Below are 21,020 nucleotides of genomic sequence, written 5' to 3'. Positions count from 1 at the left end.
AATCATGTCCAATCAACTAAATTTACCACAGTTGGACTCCAATGAAGTTGTAGAAACATCTAAGGATGATTAATGGAAACAGGATGCACCTGAGCTCAATATCAAGTCTCATAGCAAAGGGCCTGAATACTTATGTAAATACGTAGTTTTTATTTTTTGTAATACATTTGCAAAAATATCTAAAAACCTGCTTTCAATTTGTCATTATTGGTTATTGTGTGTAGATTGCTGAGAAAAATGTTTTATTTAATCCATTTTAGAATAAGGCTGTAACGTAACAAAATGTGGGGGAAAAAAATCTAGGACGGCTGAATGCTTTCCGAAGGCACTGTATATTACAGGATACCTTGAAACACTCAAATCTGAACTGTGCCATGAGAACTGGAGGAAACTTGGTCTGTTAAAAAACCCCAGACTAAAACAGAATAAATAACAAATACAATGTTTGGGAGGTTACAACAAGTAATGAAGATGATCAAAAGAGAAGGACACTATCCTGATAATAACTGTTGAAAATTAGGGGATATATATTCTTACATTTTAAATACATTATCAAAAAGCTACAAAGGTCCATTGTAGAAATGCTTATGCTACACAAACTTTTTTGGAAATGTCTTGTTGTCTTGTCTTGTAAACTTCATTGGCAAAGGTGAGGACACCAGGTTAAAAAAACGTAACCAGATAAAGAAGTAATTTCCTTCCTAAGATTCGATTTGAAATCTGTCTGGTACGTACATTAGTGCAAACCCAAAAGGTCAATCAGTGATTCCTAAACCAACAACAACAGCAGGTGAATCTAGACCCTGACTCTGTTCTTCAATGCCAGCCTCAGCTATGTTCAAACATTCCTATCATCAGACATGAAGCTAACGCTCTTCTGACACACACACACACTTAAAACAGTGAACCAGCACTACTATGACATGCATCAGCAAGTGATTAACATTCTTAACTAGTTTTCCTAGTCCGCAATCTTAAAAAGGTGGAACTCTGTGTACCCATCTACCTACATACTGTGTGTACCTACATCACTGCAGGCAGGTGCAATTTTGACCCCACCTAATGATGATCATCACCAGAACCAGGTTTATTATAGTACTGCCATTCTCAGACAGACCCCCATGGAACTGAAACTAAACCTGAATGGTAACGAGACAAGACAGTCCAAGGTTGTGTTCAGTAGAGCACATGTAGCTAAACTCTTTGCAAAGGAAAACAAAAATGTGCCTTTCTTATTAGGCAAGCCCAGGTTGTCCCGCCCTGTTTGTTTGCTTCCCAATGAACACGACCCAGGGTTGACAAAGGGTTGGTATTGGAGGAGAGGTTGACAGATCAAAAAGGTCAGAGGTCATACAGTCAGAAAGTAGACAGGTCAATGGTCACAGAGCACAGAGTTCTCCAGGGTGAAGTCGTAAGTGAAGGAGGCCAGGTTGTGGTTGATGTCTCGGGGGGGACATCAGCATCTCAGAAAAGAGGGGGGAACCCGGGACCCCCTGTCTGCATGGCCAGGACATGGGGGGCCAGGGTGAATGGGACATCTCCTAGTAGCTCTGGGAGAGACGGTGGGGCCTCCGCGATGGGGGCAGGGGGCTTCCACATGGGCCCTGGTGATGGGGCGATCACGGAAGGTGGAGCGGGGCTGGAGACTGGTGGGCCTGGGAAGGTGTCGCACTGGAAGACTGGGGAGAAGAGGAGAGAAAATGTCCACCTTCAGGCATTACATTTAGAAACAAGTGTAGGCTACACATGACAAGGAACACTAATGTGGCAAATTTTTGGCAAAACATGAAAACAGATTTAAGGGTGGGTAGGTTGCAACTAAAACACTAGTGATCGAACACAAAACAGTGTCACGACACGGTCAAGATGACGTTTCAGAGGTCTGCAAAGTCCTAATGAAGGAAGTCACAAGGTGTGGCCACGCACGACTCCAACAACATTATGAAGTTCGCTGACAATGGTGGTAGGCCTGATCACCGGCGACGATGAGTCAGCCTACAGGGAGGAGGTCAGTGACCTGGCAATATGGTGTCGGAGCAACAACCTCTCCCTCAACACATGCAAGACCAAGGAGCCGATTGTGGATTATAGGAATTGGGAGGGGGGCGAGCACAGCCCCATCGACAGGGCGGCAGCAGAGCAGGTAGACAGCTTCAAGTTCCTCAGTGTCCAAATCACTAAAGACTTAAAAATGGTCCAAAACACACACACGCATAGTTGTGAAGAAGGGCGCGACAGTGCCTCTTCCCCCTCTGGAGGTTGAAACGGTTTGGCATGGGCCTTCAAATCCTGAAAACATTTTACAGCTGTACCATTGCGAGCATATTGACTGGCTGTGTCACTGTTTGGTATGGCAATAGCTCCACCCTCGATCGCATGGCGCTACAGAGGGTTGTGTGGACAGCCCAGTACATCACTGGGACCGAGCTCCCTGCCATCTAGAACCTCTATATCAGGCAGTGAGAAAAGAAGGCCCGGAAAATCGTCAAAGACTCTAACCACCCAAGCCATAGACTATTTTCTCTGCTGCCGCACGGCAAGAGGTGCCGGTGCATCAAGTCTGACACCAACAGGCTCCCTGAACAACTTCTATCCCCAAGCAATACGACGGATAAATAGTTAACAAAATACCTACACGGCCCAAGTTTACTTCGATCTTTATTGACCTATTTCAATATTTGAACTGTCTCTATGCACACACACACAGGGCCCTACACACTCACCCACACTATCACTCCAACACACACACACCATCATTTGCTCACTCACACATAAATTGCACATACATTTACTCTACACACCCGCACACCCACTTACCTTCCAAGCTGCTGCTACTCTGTTTATCTTATATCCTGTTGCCTAGTCACCTTACCCTTTACATATCTACCGCCATCATTCCAGTATTCCTGCACATGTAAATATGGTATTGGAACTGACTTTAAATATTTTCTGTATATAGTACGCTTAGTTACTTAATTGTGTATTTCATATTCTTATCTCTTTTTTTCCCCTTCTAGTAATACATTGATTATTGCATTGTTGGGTTTTGAGTTTGCAAGAAAGGCATTTCACTGTACTTGTGCATGTGACATTAAAACTCAACTAGCATACTAGTGAGTGTACCACAAAACACAAGCAAGCGCCACACAAAATGATTTTTAGCCTGTGTCTTCCATGATATTATAGGCCTACTGTTTAACTGACTTCGTTAATTCAAAAGGATCCGGTGTACACACCAAGTGCTAGATTGGAGACTTAAGCTGTGCTTTGGGCCTTGTAATTAAGACCGAATGAAAGCCTAAATGCACAGAAGATGTTGTTACAGGAAATGGCTTATTCCTCTGCAATTAACATAACATTCAGTTGGGACGTAACCACGGAAACATCCTTTAATGAGTCTCAGAGTGTTTGTGCTCTCAAACACGATGATGAGGACTCACCTGGGAGCATGAACAGCAGCATGTGGTCTTTTCCTTATTTTTCATAACTTCTACCACTTCATATATAAAATAAGCTTACATTTTTAAACCTTAACCACTATAGCCTAATATAACCTCTGTAACAACCAATACAGAACACTGTAGGTAGTGTCCCACCATCTGTCCCTCTCGATTTGTCATATATAGCCCATCCTGAAGCAGACCAGGTTTATAGTGTTGTAGGTAGGTGTCTGTACAGTATGAAGGTCATGGGTCTGTAACTTCCTGTGTGCACAACATGAAAGGGCAGGGCACGGCACACCGTAGATCTCACTCATTGAACAACGGGAGCCAAGCTGCAGTGCAATGTCACCATATGAATCTCCAACACACACACACACACAGCTTCCATTGACATATTGCCCTTGATTAAACCCATAATGGCCACAGGCGACTTCAAGGACTAGTAGCGCTAACCAGATCATACGGACAACTAGCAGCAACACAATAGAGCTTTTCTACAGCCACCATATGTCCAGACTTCAGTCCAGACCCAGTGTAGCAGGCATGGAGCGTGCTGAATGGTAGTTGCATGCGTTGGCCCGCAAGCCTCTGTGTGTGTGTGTGAGTTTACAGGATCACACCCATGCCACTCAGCATCTGTCACCAACACAGCAGCAGCAGACTGACTGTAGGCAGTATGTATTAAGGCAGGATGAGCTAGGCCAGACAGAGAAGAAGAAAGCAAACTCACAGTCCTTTAAGTCAGTCAGTCTCACTGCTGTCCGTTTAAGTCTACAACAGTTGTGTTTCCTGGTACAGCACATGCATGACGGACATCTTGGCCATTTTGAGTAACGCAACCCAGGTTGCGTCCTAAATGACAGCCCATCGGCCTATCATCTATATGGTGTGCTACTTTTGACCAGATCCCATAGGGAGCGTTATACTGTATGTTCTGCATAGCGCTGCCCCCTGGTTATAAAGACAATCACCTTTGATGGTTGCACTATGACGTTACATGATGGTTTGCTGATGTTCACGTTTTGGATCTTCTGCCTCTGTTCCTCAACAGTTTCTCCTGGAGAGAAAAAAAAACAAGAGACATTGTGTCATTATACACTGTGGGCTTAGGCCTAGATTCTTCATCAACATACATGTGCATGAGTCCCACTTCTAGACCCCTGTCCAAGTCCTACTTTCCTAGTGGTCTTCGTAACAGAAGTACACCTGATTGGTGTATTTTTTCCTTCATTGGGACAACCAGGTCAGTTGGGTGATTAGATGTGGTTTAACGAGTAGAGTGGCCTTCTGATCACATTAATGGATTACACAGCATTAACACAGTTAACAATACAGTTCCACAGAGCACGACGTGGACCAGAGCACGCCTGCAGCTCTCTCTGGTGTAGCCTAGCCTGTCCCCAACCCTCTCCCTGGCGTGACCTAGCCTGTCCCCAACCCTCTCCCTGGCGTAACCTAGCCTGTCCCCAACCCTCTCCCTGGCGTAACCTAGCCTGTCCCCAACCCTCTCTCTGGCGTAACCTAACCTGTTCCCAACCCTCTCCCTGGCGTAGCCTAACCTGTTCCCAACCCTCTCCCTGGCGTAGCCTAGCCTATGTTCCCAACCCTCTCCCTGGCGTAACCTAGCCTATGTTCCCAACCCTCTCCCTGGCGTAACCTAGCCTATGTTCCCAACCCTCTCCCTGGCGTAACCTAGCCTATGTTCCCAACCCCTCTCCCTGGTGTAACCTAGCCTATGTTCCCAACCCTCTCCCCTGGTGTAACCTAGCCTATGTTCCCAACCCTCTCCCTGGTGTAACCTAGCCTATGTTCCCAACCCTCTCCCTGGTGTAACCTAGCCTATGTTCCCAACCCTCTCCCTGGTGTAACCTAGCCTATGTTCCCAACCCCTCTCCCTGGTGTAACCTAGCCTATGTTCCCAACCCTCTCCCTGGTGTAACCTAGCCTATGTTCCCAACCCTCTCCCTGGTGTAACCTAGCCTATGTTCCCAACCCCTCTCCCTGGTGTAACCTAGCCTATGTTCCCAACCCTCTCCCTGGTGTAACCTAGCCTATGTTCCCAAACCCTCTCCCTGGTGTAACCTAGCCTATGTTCCCAACCCTCTCCCTGGTGTAACCTAGCCTATGTTCCCAACCCTCTCCCTGGTGTAACCTAGCCTATGTTCCCAACCCTCTCCCTGGTGTAACCTAGCCTATGTTCCCAACCCTCTCCCTGGTGTAACCTAGCCTATGTTCCCAACCCTCTCCCTGGTGTAACCTAGCCTATGTTCCCAACCCCTCTCCCTGGTGTAACCTAGCCTATGTTCCCAACCCTCTCCCTGGTGTAACCTAGCCTATGTTCCCAACCCTCTCCCTGGTGTAACCTAGCCTATGTTCCCAACCCTCTCCCTGGTGTAACCTAGCCTATGTTCCCAACCCTCTCCCTGGTGTAACCTAGCCTATGTTCCCAACCCTCTCCCTGGTGTAACCTAGCCTATGTTCCCAACCCTCTCCCTGGTGTAACCTAGCCTATGTTCCCAACCCCTCTCCCTGGTGTAACCTAGCCTATGTTCCCAACCCTCTCCCTGGTGTAACCTAGCCTATGTTCCCAACCCTCTCCCTGGTGTAACCTAGCCTATGTTCCCAACCCTCTCCCTGGCGTAACCTAGCCTATGTTCCCAACCCTCTCCCTGGCGTAACCTAGCCTATGTTCCCAACCCTCTCCCTGGCGTAACCCTAGCCTATGTTCCCAACCCTCTCCCTGGCGTAACCCTAGCCTATGTTCCCAACCCTCTCCCTGGCGTAACCTAGCCTATGTTCCCAACCCTCTCCCTGGCGTAACCTAGCCTATGTTCCCAACCCTCTCCCTGGCGTAACCTAGCCTGTCCCCAACCCTCTCCCTGGCGTAACCTAGCCTGTCCCCAACCCTCTCTCTGGCGTAACCTAACCTGTTCCCAACCCTCTCCCTGGCGTAGCCTAACCTGTTCCCAACCCTCTCCCTGGCGTAGCCTAGCCTATGTTCCCAACCCTCTCCCTGGCGTAACCTAGCCTATGTTCCCAACCCTCTCCCTGGCGTAACCTAGCCTATGTTCCCAACCCTCTCCCTGGTGTAACCTAGCCTATGTTCCCAACCCTCTCCCTGGTGTAACCTAGCCTATGTTCCCAACCCTCTCCCTGGTGTAACCTAGCCTATGTTCCCAACCCTCTCCCTGGTGTAACCTAGCCTATGTTCCCAACCCTCTCCCTGGTGTAACCTAGCCTATGTTCCCAACCCTCTCCCTGGTGTAACCTAGCCTATGTTCCCAACCCTCTCCCTGGTGTAACCTAGCCTATGTTCCCAACCCTCTCCCTGGTGTAACCTAGCCTATGTTCCCAACCCTCTCCCTGGTGTAACCTAGCCTATGTTCCCAACCCTCTCCCTGGTGTAACCTAGCCTATGTTCCCAACCCTCTCCCTGGTGTAACCTAGCCTATGTTCCCCAACCCCTCTCCCTGGTGTAACCTAGCCTATGTTCCCAACCCTCTCCCTGGTGTAACCTAGCCTATGTTCCCAACCCTCTCCCTGGTGTAACCTAGCCTATGTTCCCAACCCTCTCCCTGGTGTAACCTAGCCTATGTTCCCAACCCTCTCCCTGGTGTAACCTAGCCTATGTTCCCAACCCTCTCCCTGGTGTAACCTAGCCTATGTTCCCAACCCTCTCCCTGGTGTAACCTAGCCTATGTTCCCAACCCTCTCCCTGGTGTAACCTAGCCTATGTTCCCAACCCTCTCCCTGGTGTAACCTAGCCTATGTTCCCAACCCTCTCCCTGGTGTAACCTAGCCTATGTTCCCAACCCTCTCCCTGGTGTAACCTAGCCTATGTTCCCAACCCTCTCCCTGGTGTAACCTAGCCTATGTTCCCAACCCTCTCCCTGGTGTAACCTAGCCTATGTTCCCAACCCTCTCCCTGGTGTAACCTAGCCTATGTTCCCAACCCTCTCCCTGGTGTAACCTAGCCTATGTTCCCAACCCTCTCCCTGGTGTAACCTAGCCTATGTTCCCAACCCTCTCCCTGGTGTAACCTAGCCTATGTTCCCAACCCTCTCCCTGGTGTAACCTAGCCTATGTTCCCAACCCTCTCCCTGGTGTAACCTAGCCTATGTTCCCAACCCTCTCCCTGGTGTAACCTAGCCTATGTTCCCAACCCTCTCCCTGGTGTAACCTAGCCTATGTTCCCAACCCTCTCCCTGGTGTAACCTAGCCTATGTTCCCAACCCTCTCCCTGGTGTAACCTAGCCTATGTTCCCAACCCTCTCCCTGGTGTAACCTAGCCTATGTTCCCAACCCTCTCCCTGGTGTAACCTAGCCTATGTTCCCAACCCTCTCCCTGGTGTAACCTAGCCTATGTTCCCAACCCTCTCCCTGGTGTAACCTAGCCTATGTTCCCAACCCTCTCCCTGGTGTAACCTAGCCTATGTTCCCAACCCTCTCCCTGGTGTAACCTAGCCTATGTTCCCAACCCTCTCCCTGGTGTAACCTAGCCTATGTTCCCAACCCTCTCCCTGGTGTAACCTAGCCTATGTTCCCAACCCTCTCCCTGGTGTAACCTAGCCTATGTTCCCAACCCTCTCCCTGGTGTAACCTAGCCTATGTTCCCAACCCTCTCCCTGGTGTAACCTAGCCTATGTTCCCAACCCTCTCCCTGGTGTAACCTAGCCTATGTTCCCAACCCTCTCCCTGGTGTAACCTAGCCTATGTTCCTAACCCTCTCTCTGGTGTAACCTAGCCTATGTTCACAACCCTCTCTCTGGTGTAACCTAGCCTGTTCACAACCCTCTCTCTGGTGTAACCAAGCCTGTGTCCACAACCCTCACCCTGGTGTAACCTAGCCTATGGCGGCAGGGTAGCCTAGTGGTTAAAGCGTTGGGCTAGTAACCGAAAGTTTGCAAGTTCGAATCCCCGAGCTGACAAGGTACAAATCTGTCGTTCTGCCCCTGAACAAGGCAGTTAACCCACTGTTCCTAGGCCATCATTGAAAATAAGAATGTGTTCTTATTAACTGACTTGCCTAGTTAAATAAAAAGGTAAAAATAAAAATGTCCCCAACCCCATTCCTCTTGCATCATGTCATCTGGGGGACAACTACTGGACCTTAGTAACTAGACTAATTGACTGCATGTTGTCAATGTCCACAGATAAACACTTTTCAAACCCTCCTCCCTCCCTTTTTCCTTCCCTCTGTAACCATTTCCATCTCCACTCCTACCCCTCTCCTCTGGGAGTGAACTCGCTCTCCAGCATGGAGTCATCCTCCCTGATCTCACCAGCTTCCTTTGATCTGAGCTCAGTGCGTCTACAGAGGGTTAAATTATCTCCATGAGAGGGAATTGAGGCCCAGAGCACCCTGAAAAAACAAAGGTTACCCTACTCTACACAGGAACAATGGGATCTATCAGCTCACTCTAGTCTAGTAGTACAATGTCTCTCAGCTTCACTAACATCAAGCTCAGATTAGTTTTATTTTAATACAAATATTTTGTCTATTGTCTTAATTTATTGTTATGATGGATATTCATATTTCCATCCATGTTTGAGGTATAGAAGTATGCAATATAAGTGCCTTTTATGCCTTGAATTTATAGCTTTGATTTCCCCCCCCTCAGGCCTACAGGTACAAAAATATCCCTAGCTCTTCTCTCAATTTCCTGACAAGCCCAGATTTCCATCCACATCTGGGAATTAATTCTTGGCATGGTAAGCATTGTTCACCTACAAAGCACTCATTATTCCACAGCAAGCAGTGCAAGTCCTAAGACAACAAGGGCATCTAAATAATGCCATGTAAAGTAAGCCTAGCCTATATTCACCTCTATGTGTCGTCAGCATTGTACATGCATGGCCTTGTCTCTGGACTCAGTCAGTTAGACACAGGCCTCTCTCTCGCTGTCAGTAAAACATAGAGCATGCATCCGTCTGCTCAATAGCATGCAGGAATGTATTTCTCCCATTCACTAAATCCTTCAGGAGAGAGGGATAACCAGCCTAAAGCACTGAAATAAGTATATATATATATCACACACAATCTCTGCTTTATGATACAGAGGACAGGTTAGTTCGGTTGTACTTGACTTCACATTATTGTAAGGCTGCATGTTGTTTTCATGTTCAACATCGTGAAAACACATTCACTTTGTGTGTTTGGATAATTGCCAGTGGAAACTGGACTGGCAAAAAAAAAAGACGTCAAAATGAAAATCTTGTCTAAACGGTGCCAGGGCAGGAGAGGGGCCTAAAACGTTCTGGTTTGGATCATGAGCTGATCAACTTAACACAAGCGAAGAGGAATGAAAAGGAGCACAGTTACATTCTGCATCGACCTGCTCTGTGCAGTGTGGACCTTGTCAATGACATCACGTTATGTCATGATTCATGCTGGAGTTGTGTGACCTGCTTAGAGTGTGGACCTTGACAATGACATGCAGCTTGTCAGGCTAGCAGGCTTCTTTTAAAAACAGCTCTGCCAGTCCAGATAGGATAGAACAAACTAGCTCTACTAATGATAGACACTGTTAGCCTCAGGTTTATTTTCTGGATGGGTTAAGTCACAATCTTCTCTTAAGCGACCAGTGATCAATGACTAAAACACTTATGAACTCACATGCACGATGCACACCCTTGCATTACCTGTAATGATTTTAGGACTCCCTGGAAAACAGTGGCAATTGCTACTGAGTGGCCTACTATCTGAGCTAAATAAATAAAGACTTTAGACACAAAAACAACAGTTGAGGACAAAGGTTCAAATTAATGTGGTGTGGGGGTGTAGGCTTATTGAACATGAGGTTAGTGAAAGAGACAACTTCAACTGTCGTGAGACTGTAGACACTGACAGCCACCCAAATACAAGTAAGGCTATGGTCTGTCTACCGGCTGGGATTAGAGCCTGTGAGAGAGGGAGATGGGCTCCCAGAAAAGGCACAGGCAGCTGCTCATGACTTCAGCAGTCAACCAGGCCCACTCCTCAAGAGTGTCAGCGTCAGACAGGGATGTGCAAACACACATCCTGCCTTTGAGGGACTGAAGGCCCTCGACTTGGATCGTCACAGAGATGACTAGGGAGATAAAAACAAATCCTTTCTCATCTTATTCCATCTGACAGGACAAAAAAATGTGGTGTTACAGATGAACAGCTTAGACTGGGAAGAGGGATTCGTTGTTATTGTAATAGCTAATTAGCTAATCTTCTGAGGTAAATGAGATTAAACTCCATGGCCCCTGAGAAATGTGAGCCATCCCGCCATCTAGTGTCAGGGGTAGACTCTGCAGATTGCATGCAGTCTTTAAGGGAAAACAATCTTTTTTTATATAAAATGTTTAAATCACACTGTATGTCTAATAAAATCACTGTGTGTGTTTATTTCATGAAAATAACTAAATATATTTTTTTGTAATTTATTTCCCTGAGCTTCCTTTGGCCATAGAAATGCTCAGTCTGATCATGTGGGCGTGTTGATACAAATTTGTATATATTTGAATACACAGCCCTGACTGGCAGATAGTCTAGTCTACCCCGCTTACCCCTTCAAAGAAAGAGCATACAAATGAAAATAAAAGATGACTGGTTATTGGTCTGAATAATCAGATTGTGAAGTCATGCTGTGGGCCAAAACCTAGAGAGGCTGAAAACCCAGCCATAAAAATAAATAACAGCTCTTTCACTAAAAAATCATAAAAAGGGGGGGGGGGTCTCATTTTTTAATGCACTGCCTTCTCTCCCTCGCTCTCTTTCCCAAAGAGGATTTCTCTCTGCCTGAATAACCAAATGTGGATGGAAGCGAGAAGGGCCACAGAGGATCCTGCTGCCAGCCTCCCAATCCCAGCGGAAAATCCCAGTGGGCAGGGTTTCTCTCCCACAGCCTCAGCCTGAACCTACCCAACCGGCAGGCTGCTGGCTGGGAAAGTGAACGGTTAATAGAGTGGCACATGATATCAACCCCCCACCATACGGACCCAGACAGATGATACCCCCCCCCCTTTACCATACGGACCCAGACAGATGATATCCCCCCCCCTTACCATACGGACCCAGACAGTTGATACCCCCCCTTTACCATACGGACCCAGACAGATGATATCCCCCCCTTTACCATACGGACCCAGACAGATGATATCCCCCTTTACCATACGGACCCAGACGGATGATATCCCCCCCTTACCATACGGACCCAGACGGATGATATCCCCCCCTTACCATACGGACCCAGACGGATGATATCCCCCCCTTACCATACGGATGATATCCCCCCTTACCATACGGACCCAGGCGGATGATATCCCCCCTTACCATACGGACCCAGACGGATGATATCCCCCCCTTACCATACGGACCCAGACGGATGATATCCCCCCTTACCATACGGACCCAGACGGATGATATCCCCCCTTAACATACGGACCCAGACGGATGATATCCCCCCTTAACATACGGACTCAGACGGATGATATCCCCCCTTACCATACGGACCCAGACGGATGATATCCCCCTTACCATACGGACCCATACGGATGATATCCCCCCTTACCATACGGATGATATCCCCCCTTACCATACGGATGATATCCCCCCTTACCATACGGATGATATCCCCCCTTACCATACGGACCCAGACGGATGATATCCCCCCCCTTACCATACGGACCCAGACGGATGATATCCCCCCCCTTACCATACGGACCCAGACGGATGATATCCCCCCTTACCATACGGACCCAGACGGATGATATCCCCCCCTTACCATACGGATGATATCCCCCCCTTACCATACGGACCCAGGCGGATGATATCCCCCCCTTACCATACGGATGATATCCCCCCTTACCATACGGACCCAGACGGATGATATCCCCCCCTTACCATACGGACCCAGACGGATGATATCCCCCCCCCTTACCATACGGACCCAGACGGATGATATCCCCCCCCTTACCATACGGACCCAGACGGATGATATCCCCCCTTACCATACGGACCCAGACGGATGATATCCCCCCCTTACCATACGGACCCAGACGGATGATATCCCCCCCCTTACCATACGGACCCAGGCGGATGATATCCCCCCCTTACCATACGGACCCAGACGGATGATATCCCCCCTTACCATACGGACCCAGACGGATGATATCCCCCCTTACCATACGGACCCAGACGGATGATATCCCCCCCTTACCATACGGACCCAGACGGATGATATCCCCCCCTTACCATACGGACCCAGACGGATGATATCCCCCCCTTACCATACGGACCCAGACGGATGATATCCCCCTTACCATACGGACCCAGACGGATGATATCCCCCCTTACCATACGGACCCAGACGGATGATATCCCCCCTTACCATACGGACCCAGACGGATGATATCCCCCCCCTTACCATACGGATGATATCCCCCCTTACCATACGGATGATATCCCCCCCTTACCATACGGACCCAGACGGATGATATCCCCCCTTACCATACGGACCCAGACGGATGATATCCCCCCCTTACCATACGGACCCAGACGGATGATATCCCCCCCTTACCATACGGACCCAGACGGATGATATCCCCCCTTACCATACGGACCCAGACGGATGATATCCCCCCCTTACCATACGGACCCAGACGGATGATATCCCCCCCCTTACCATACGGATGATATCCCCCCCTTACCATACGGATGATATCCCCCCCTTACCATACGGACCCAGACGGATGATATCGCCCCCTGCCACAGGGACCCAGACAGATGATATGCCCCCTGCCACAGGGACCCAGACAGATGATATGCCCCCCTGCCACAGGGACCCAGACAGATGATATGCCCCCTGCCACAGGGACCCAGACAGATGATATGCCCCCTGCCACAGGGACCCAGACAGATGATATGCCCCCTGCCACAGGGACCCAGCCAGATGATATGCCCCCTGCCACAGGGACCCAGACAGATGATATGCCCCCTGCCACAGGGACCCAGACAGATGATATGCCCCCTGTCACAGGGACCCAGACAGATGATATGCCCCCTGCCACAGGGACCCAGACAGATGATATGCCCCCTGCCACAGGGACCCAGACAGATGATATGCCCCCTGCCACAGGGACCCAGACAGATGATATGCCCCCTGCCACAGGGACCCAGACAGATGATATGCCCCCTGCCACAGGGACCCAGACAGATGATATGCCCCCGCCACAGGGACCCAGACAGATGATATGCCCCCCGCCACAGGGACCCAGACAGATGATATCCCCCCGCCACAGGGACCCAGACAGAGCCCCACAGATCAGCTTTGTAAGAACATCTGCTCCCTTTGGTCTGGAGCCATCAGTACCAGGAAAGAGTATAACGTGAAAAGAGGCTGTGGTGCGAACGGCAAACGTGAATGGCAAATTTCAGGGAAACGCGTAGCTAACCTTCACAGATAGTTTTTTACTGTATAAACTTATAAATAAAAAATTGTCTACGAATGTTCATTTTCAATGCAGCTGGACAAATTAGCCTAACTGTACTTTAATTGAAAGCCACTACCACAACTCCCATCAACATTCATTACACCCAGAGTAAATCTATTAATTCCATTTTGGTGATTCACCTTTCAAAACTCCCTGGTTTCCTCATCAGCCACCTGACTGAGCCCTTCCTTCCTTACAAAAACACACGCAGTCATTGGCGTCTTTGAACAGAAAATGTGATTAAACAGAGCACAGTCATTGGGTTTACACTAGAACGTCTGTGAGCTCAGTCAGACTTTCTACTTTATCTGGGAAGAAACGCTGGCTCTGAGACCGGCTCTCTTCTGTCTGCCAAGAGAAACATACAACTCCTGACCATCTGTGTCTACTGCTCCACCAACAGCCAAAGCTGGGTTCAAATACTATTTGAAATCACTTTAAATACGTTTGGCGTTGGCTTTAACCTGTCTGGAGTGCCAGATGGGTTGCATTTGCACTTTTGTGACTACTTTATTGGTTCCATTGCACCAGGCAAGCCCAATCAAGCCCAGCTAAAGTATTTGAAATGACTGAGTAGTATTTGAACCCAGGTCCACCAGCAGCGCTCCCAGTCAACGCCGTTTTTTTAAAGAGCCAATTATACTGCTCTTTACTGGTAGAGGAAAGAGGGGGAGGGAGCTTCCAATAACATCTTCATTATTTGAGGCTTAGAATTTGAAAAGGTACTAAAAGGAGGTTCTTGCATTGAACCTTCAAAATTGGCAGGATTTACCTTCATTTTTCAGTAAAGCATGTAGCAATCCTATATTATGCTCATTTCTTGTTATGCAAAATTACCGTGCCCATGAGCACGAGAAAACTGTTCTGCAACGCCTTACTTTCATTTCAGGTTCATCTCAACCTCAAGTGTTGAAAGACATTATTCAATGCTGGTGACATACTTAAAACAACACGGAACAAAAATATAAAAAAGTATCATGCAATAATTTAAGATTTTACCGAGTTACAGTTCATAAGGTATCAGTCAATTTAAATAATCTATGGATTTCACATGCATCCGAGGTCAACCGATTATGATTTTTCAACGCCGATGCCGATTATTGGAAGACCAAAAAGCCGATACCGATTAAATCGGCCAATTTAAAAGAAAATGTATTTGTAATAATGACAATTACAACAATACTGAATGAACACTTATTTTAACTTAATATAATACATCAATAAAATCAATTTAGCCTCAAATAAATAATGAAACGTTCAATTTGGTTTAAAATAATGCAAAAACTAAGTGTTGGAGAAGAAAGTAAAAGTGCAATATGTGCCATGTAAGAAAGCTAACGTTTAAGTTCCTTGCTCAGAACATGAGAACATATGAAAGCTGGTGGTTCCTTTTAACATGAGTCTTCATTATTCCCAGGTAAGAAGTTTTGGGTTGTAGTTTTTATAGGAATTATAGGACTATTTCTCTCTATACGATTTGTATTTCATATACCTTTGACTATTGGATGTTCTTATAGGCACTTTAGTATTGCCAGTGTAACAGTATAGCTTCCGTCCCTCTCCTCGCTCCTACCTGGGCTCGAACCAGGAACACATCGACAACAGCCACCCTCGAAGCAGCGTTACCCATGCAGAGCAAGGGGAACAACTACTCCAAGTCTCAGAGCGAGTGACGTTTGAAACGCTATCAGCGCGACCCGCTAACTAGCTAGCCATTTCACATGGGTTACACCAGCCTAATCTTGGGAGTTGATATGTTTGAAGTCAAACAGCGCACTCCTTGAAGCACAGCGAATTGTCCCTAGAATTTCTAAGCAAACGGCTGGAGGTAGGGCTTTCTCCTATAGAGCTCCATTTTTATGGAATGGTCTGCCTACCAATGTGAGAGACGCAGACTCAGTCTCAACCTTTAAGTCTTTACTGAAGACTTATCTCTTCAGTAGGTCCTATGATTAAGTATGTCTGGCCCAGGAGTGTGAAGGTGAACGGAAAGGCTGGAGCAACGAACCGCCCTTGCTGTCTCTGCCTTGCCGGTTCCCCTCTTTCCACTGGGATTCTCTGCCTCTAACCCTTTTACAGAGGCTGAGTCACTGGCCTACTGGTGTTCTTCCATGCCGTCCATGGGAGGGGTGCGTCACTTGAGTGGGTTGAGTCACTGACGTGGTCTTCCTGTCTGGGTTGGCCCCCCCCTTGGGTTGTGCCATGGCGGAGATCGTTGTGGGCTATACTCGGCCTTGTCTTAGGACGGTAAGTTGGTGGTTGGAGACATCCCTCTAGTGGTGTGGGGCTGTGCTTTGGCAAAGTGGGTGGGGTTATATCCTGCCTGTTTGGCCCTGTCCCGGGTATCATCGGATGGGGCCACAGTGTCTTCTGATCCCTCCTGTCTCAGCCTCCAGTATTTATGCTGCAGTAGTTTATGTGTCGGGGGCTAGGGTCAGTCTGTTACATCTGGAGTATTTCTCTTGTCTTATCCGGTTGTCCTGTGTGTATTTAAATATGCTCTCTCTAATTCTCTCTTTCTCTCTTTCTGTCTTTCTCTCGGAGGACCTGAGCCCTAGGACCATGCCTCAGGACTACCTGGTATGATGACTCCTTGCTGTCCCCAGTCCACCTGGCCGTGCTGCTGCTCCAGTTTCAACTGTTCTGCCTGCGGCTATGGAACCCTGACCTGTTCACCGGACGTGCTTGTTGCACCCTCGACAACTACTATGATTATTATTATTTGACCATGCTGGTCATTTATGAACATTTTAACATTTTAACATTTTGACCATGTTCTGTTATAATATCCACCCTGCACAGCCAGAAGAGGACTGGCCACCCCTCATAGCCTGGTTCCTCTCTAGGTTTCTTCCTAGGTTTTTGGCCTTTCTAGGGAGTTTTTCCTAGGGAGTTTTTCCTAGCCACCGTGCTTCTTTCACATGCTTTGCTTGCTGTTTGGGGTTTTAGGCTGCGTTTCTGTACAGCACTTTGAGAATATCAGCTGATGTACGAAGGGCTATATAAAAATAAATTTGATTTGATTTGAATAAATTTGAAAATTTGAAGAGCTGCTGGCAAACGCACGAAAGTGCTGTTTGAATGAATGCTTACGAGCCTGCTGCTGCCTACCACCGCTCAGTCAGACTGCTCTATCAAATCAGACTTAATTATAACATAATAACACACAGAAATATGAGCCTTTGGTCATTAATATGGTCGAATCCATAAACTATCATCTCGAAAACGTTTTTCCTTACAGTGAAATACGGAACCGTTCTGTATTTTATCTAACGGGTGGCATCCCTAAGTCTAAATATTCCTGTTACATTGCACAGCCTTCAATGTTATGTCATAATTACGTAAAATTCTGGCAAATTAGTTCGCAATGAGCCAGGCGGCCCAAACTGTTGCATATACCCTGACTCTGTGTGCAATGCACACAAGAGAAATGACACAATTTCACCTGGTTAATATTGCCTGCTAACCTGGATTTCTTTTAGCTAAATATGCAGGTTTAAAAATATATACTTCTGTGTATTGATTTTAAGAAAGGCATTGATGTTTATGGTTAGGTACAATCGTGCAACGATTGTGCTTTTTTCGCAAATGCGCTTTTATTAAATCATCCCCCGTTTGGAGAAGTTGGCTGTCTTTGTTAGGAAGAAATAGCATTCACACAGTTCGCAACGAGCCAGGCGGCCCAAAGTGCTGCATATACCCTGACTCTGTTGCAGAGGTGACACATTTTCCCTAGTTAAAAGAAATTAATGTTAGCAGGCAATATTAACTAAATATGCAGGTTTAAAAATATATACTTGTGTATTGATTTTAAGAAAGGCATTGATGTTTATGGTTGGAGCTACGTGTACCTAAGCGATTATATGCAATGCAGGACAGGCTAGATAAACTAGTAATATCATCAACCATGTGTAGTTAACTAGTGATTATGATTGATTGATTGTTTTTTATAAGATAAGTTTAATGCTAGCTAGCAACTTACCTTGTCTTCTTACTGCATTCGCGTGACAGACAGGCTTCCGTGGAGTGCAATGTAAAGCAGGTGGTTAGAGTTTTGGACTAGTTAACCGTAAGGTTGCAAGATTGAATCCCCGAGCTGACAAGGTACAAATCGTTCTGCCCCTGAACAAGGCAGTTAACCCACCGTTCCTAGGCCGTCATTGAAAATAAGAATGTGTTGTTAACTGTCTTGCCTAGTTAAATAAAAGGTTAAAAAAAATATTAAAAAACAATAATCGGCGTCCAAAAATACCGATTTTCGTTTGTTATGAAAACTTGAAATCGGCCCTAATTAAAAATCGGCCAATCCGATTAATCGGTCTACCTCTAATCCGTTCGTCACAGATACCTAAAGGTAGCGTTATGGATCAGAAAACCAGTCAGTATCTGGTGTGATCACCACTTGCCTCATGCAGCACGACATCTCCTTCCCATTGAGTTGATCAGGCGTTGATTGTGGCCTGTGGAATGTTGTCCCACTCCTCTTCAATGGCTGTGTGAAGTTACTAGACATTGGCGGGAACTGGAACACGCTGTTGTACACATCCCAAACATGCTCAATTGGTGACATATGTCTGGTGAGTATGCAGGCCATGGAAGAACTGGGACATTTTCAGCTTCCAGAAATTGTGTACAGATCCTTGCGACATGGGGCCGTGTATTATCATGCCGAAACATGAGGTTACGGCGGCGGATGAATGGCACGACAATGGGCCTCAGGATTTCGTCACGATATCTCTTAGCATTCAAATTGCCATCGATAAAATGCAATTGTGTTCGTTGTCTGTAGCTTATGCCTGCCCAAACCATAACCAGCAGGTAGCCTAGTGGTTAGAGCTTTGGGCCAGTAACCAAAATGTTGCTGGATCGAATCCCTGAGCTGACAAGGTAAAAATCTGTCGTTCTGCCCCTGAGCAAGGCAGTTAACCCTGTGGATGTTGATGAAGGCAGCACCTCTCTGATTCAGAGGGGTTGGGTTAAATGCGGAAGACACATTTCAGTTGAAGGCATTCAGTTGTACAACTGACTAGGTATCCCCCTTTCCCTAACCCCACCACGAGGCACTCTTCAAAGTTGACATCAGCAAATCACTCGCTCACACAATGCCATCTGCCCGGTACAGTTGAAACCGGGATTCATCCATGAAGAGCACACTTCACCAGTGGCCATCGAAGGTGAGCATTTTCCCACTGAAGTCCGTTATAACGTTGAACTGCAGTCAAGACAACAAGCACGCAGATGAGCTTCGCTGAGACTGTTTCAGACAGTTTGTGCAGAAATACTTTGGTTGTGCAAACCCACAGTTTCATCCGCTGTCCAGGTGGCTGGTCTCAGACAATCCCACAGCTGAAGAAGCCGGATGTGGAGGTCCTGGTCTGGAGTTGTGAAACCAGTTGGACTTACTGCCAAATTCTCTAAAACGCCTTGGAGGTGGCATATGAGAACTTAAATTAATTGGCAACAGCTCTGGTGGACATTCCTGCAGTCAGCATGCCAATTGTACGCTCCCTCAAAACGTGAGACATCTGTAGCATTGTGTTATGTGACAAAACTGCACATTTTAGAGTGTCCATTTATTGTCCCCACAGGTGCACCTGTGTAATGATCATGCTGTTTAAATCAGCTTCTTGATACGCCAGATTATCTTGGCAAAGAATAAATGTAAACAAATTTGTGCACAAAATAAGATTTTGTGCGTATGGAACATTTCTGGGATCTTTTATTTCAGCTCATGAAACATGGGACCAACACTTTACATGTTGCGTTTATATTTTTGTTTAGTGTACATGGACTGACTCTTTTTGAAGCTTAGTGTTACAAAGTAGAGGTTCAGGATTTAGTCTTGGTGATAAAAAATGGTTCATATAAAATGTAAAAAGGAACAAGAAACTCAAAATATAGGCCTATGTTCTTGACTAAATGTGTACAGCAATTTGAAACATTTAAAATACAATTTTATAATAAAGTAGTACTGGACACAATGGCAACATTGTGTGCAACTATCTGAGACACAACCCCCAAAGCATTGTTCTGGGTGATATCAGTAGGTGATCAGGAGAGGCCCAGCCACCATTTAGAGACATTGATTTATGAAACAAGATTTGTACAACCAGAAGAGCATTGTGGAATCCACACATTTCATGGATTAAATGATAATCACACCATTACTTTGAGTGTGTGTTCCGCCCAACTTGTTAGATGGTGAGTGTTGGTTTCCAAACTGACCGGAGCCTACTGAGCAGTAGGATGGCCTGAAACCTCAAAGTTCTGTTGAGCATCTAGACGTTGATTTACATATAGCAGATTTACATTTCTCACTCTTACAAATTGAGCAAGATGAAGTTTCGTGTGTTTCTCACCGATTATCACGAACCCATCTGTATCCCCCTCTGACGATGACTTCTTGTAAGAGTCTTTATTACGATGTCCGAAAAAACTGAACATACTGACTCCTTACGCTGTCTGCAAAGGCGAGAAAAACAACTAAGTAAGACCACATATGGCAACATCATCACGACACTTGGAATTATAAAATGCAGTAAACATTCCACTGTTGTTACCTTTATGTATTTAGAACCTAGGACTATGCCTGAATGTTGATCATAGATTGTAATATCATAACTAAATACAAGGTGACGTTCAGTTTGATATCGTTGTAACTTCCGAAGTATCAAATGTCACGTTTGACCAGCGAGCTAACGTTAGCGGTTCTTTCTAACGTCTAGTTAGCTCGGTTTTCAATAAAACAAATGCGAAGTACTTACCTTACCAGTGTTTCGTTTCTTTAAAAAGTTGAGTAAAGTAACATAAAATGTTGCTATTGTTAGATTATCTATGCAATTTCACTTCGATTTCGTGTAGCTAGTTAGACATAGGCCCGTGTGTTGTTGTGATTGTGTCTTATGTGTTTCCGGTCATTCCTGTCCTATAGATGGTCCGTGTAGAAACAATGTCAAGAATGATCTAAATCTGATTCGTTTTACAATGGTTATGTCGCAATATATCGCTTGGATTCTGGCGTTTGGTTATTATACTCAACTTTAAATGACTGAAGTTGTTTTTATATAAAAGTATCCCTTCAGCTGGCATTTCAATATTAATAGGAGGGACGATACT

At 46.5% G+C, this 21,020-nt stretch overlaps 1 long non-coding RNA gene across 1 annotated transcript; it reads right to left on the bottom strand.

Moving 5' to 3' along the window:
* Nucleotides 1-606: 606 nt before the first annotated feature.
* LOC123726792 (uncharacterized) lies at nt 607-21,005 on the bottom strand. Its single transcript, XR_006758937.1, has 4 exons — nt 20,669-21,005; nt 20,264-20,366; nt 4,415-4,500; nt 607-1,679 (listed from the first exon to the last, which is right to left on the bottom strand). It is a non-coding gene; the product is annotated as an uncharacterized lncRNA (long non-coding RNA).
* Nucleotides 21,006-21,020: the final 15 nt, after the last annotated feature.

Source organism: Salmo salar, chromosome ssa14, assembly GCF_905237065.1.
Source record: "Salmo salar chromosome ssa14, Ssal_v3.1, whole genome shotgun sequence".
Classification (NCBI taxonomy): domain Eukaryota; kingdom Metazoa; phylum Chordata; class Actinopteri; order Salmoniformes; family Salmonidae; genus Salmo; species Salmo salar.
The sequence above is the reverse complement of the archived record's forward strand: the minus strand, read 5'-3'. Positions and strand labels throughout refer to the sequence as shown.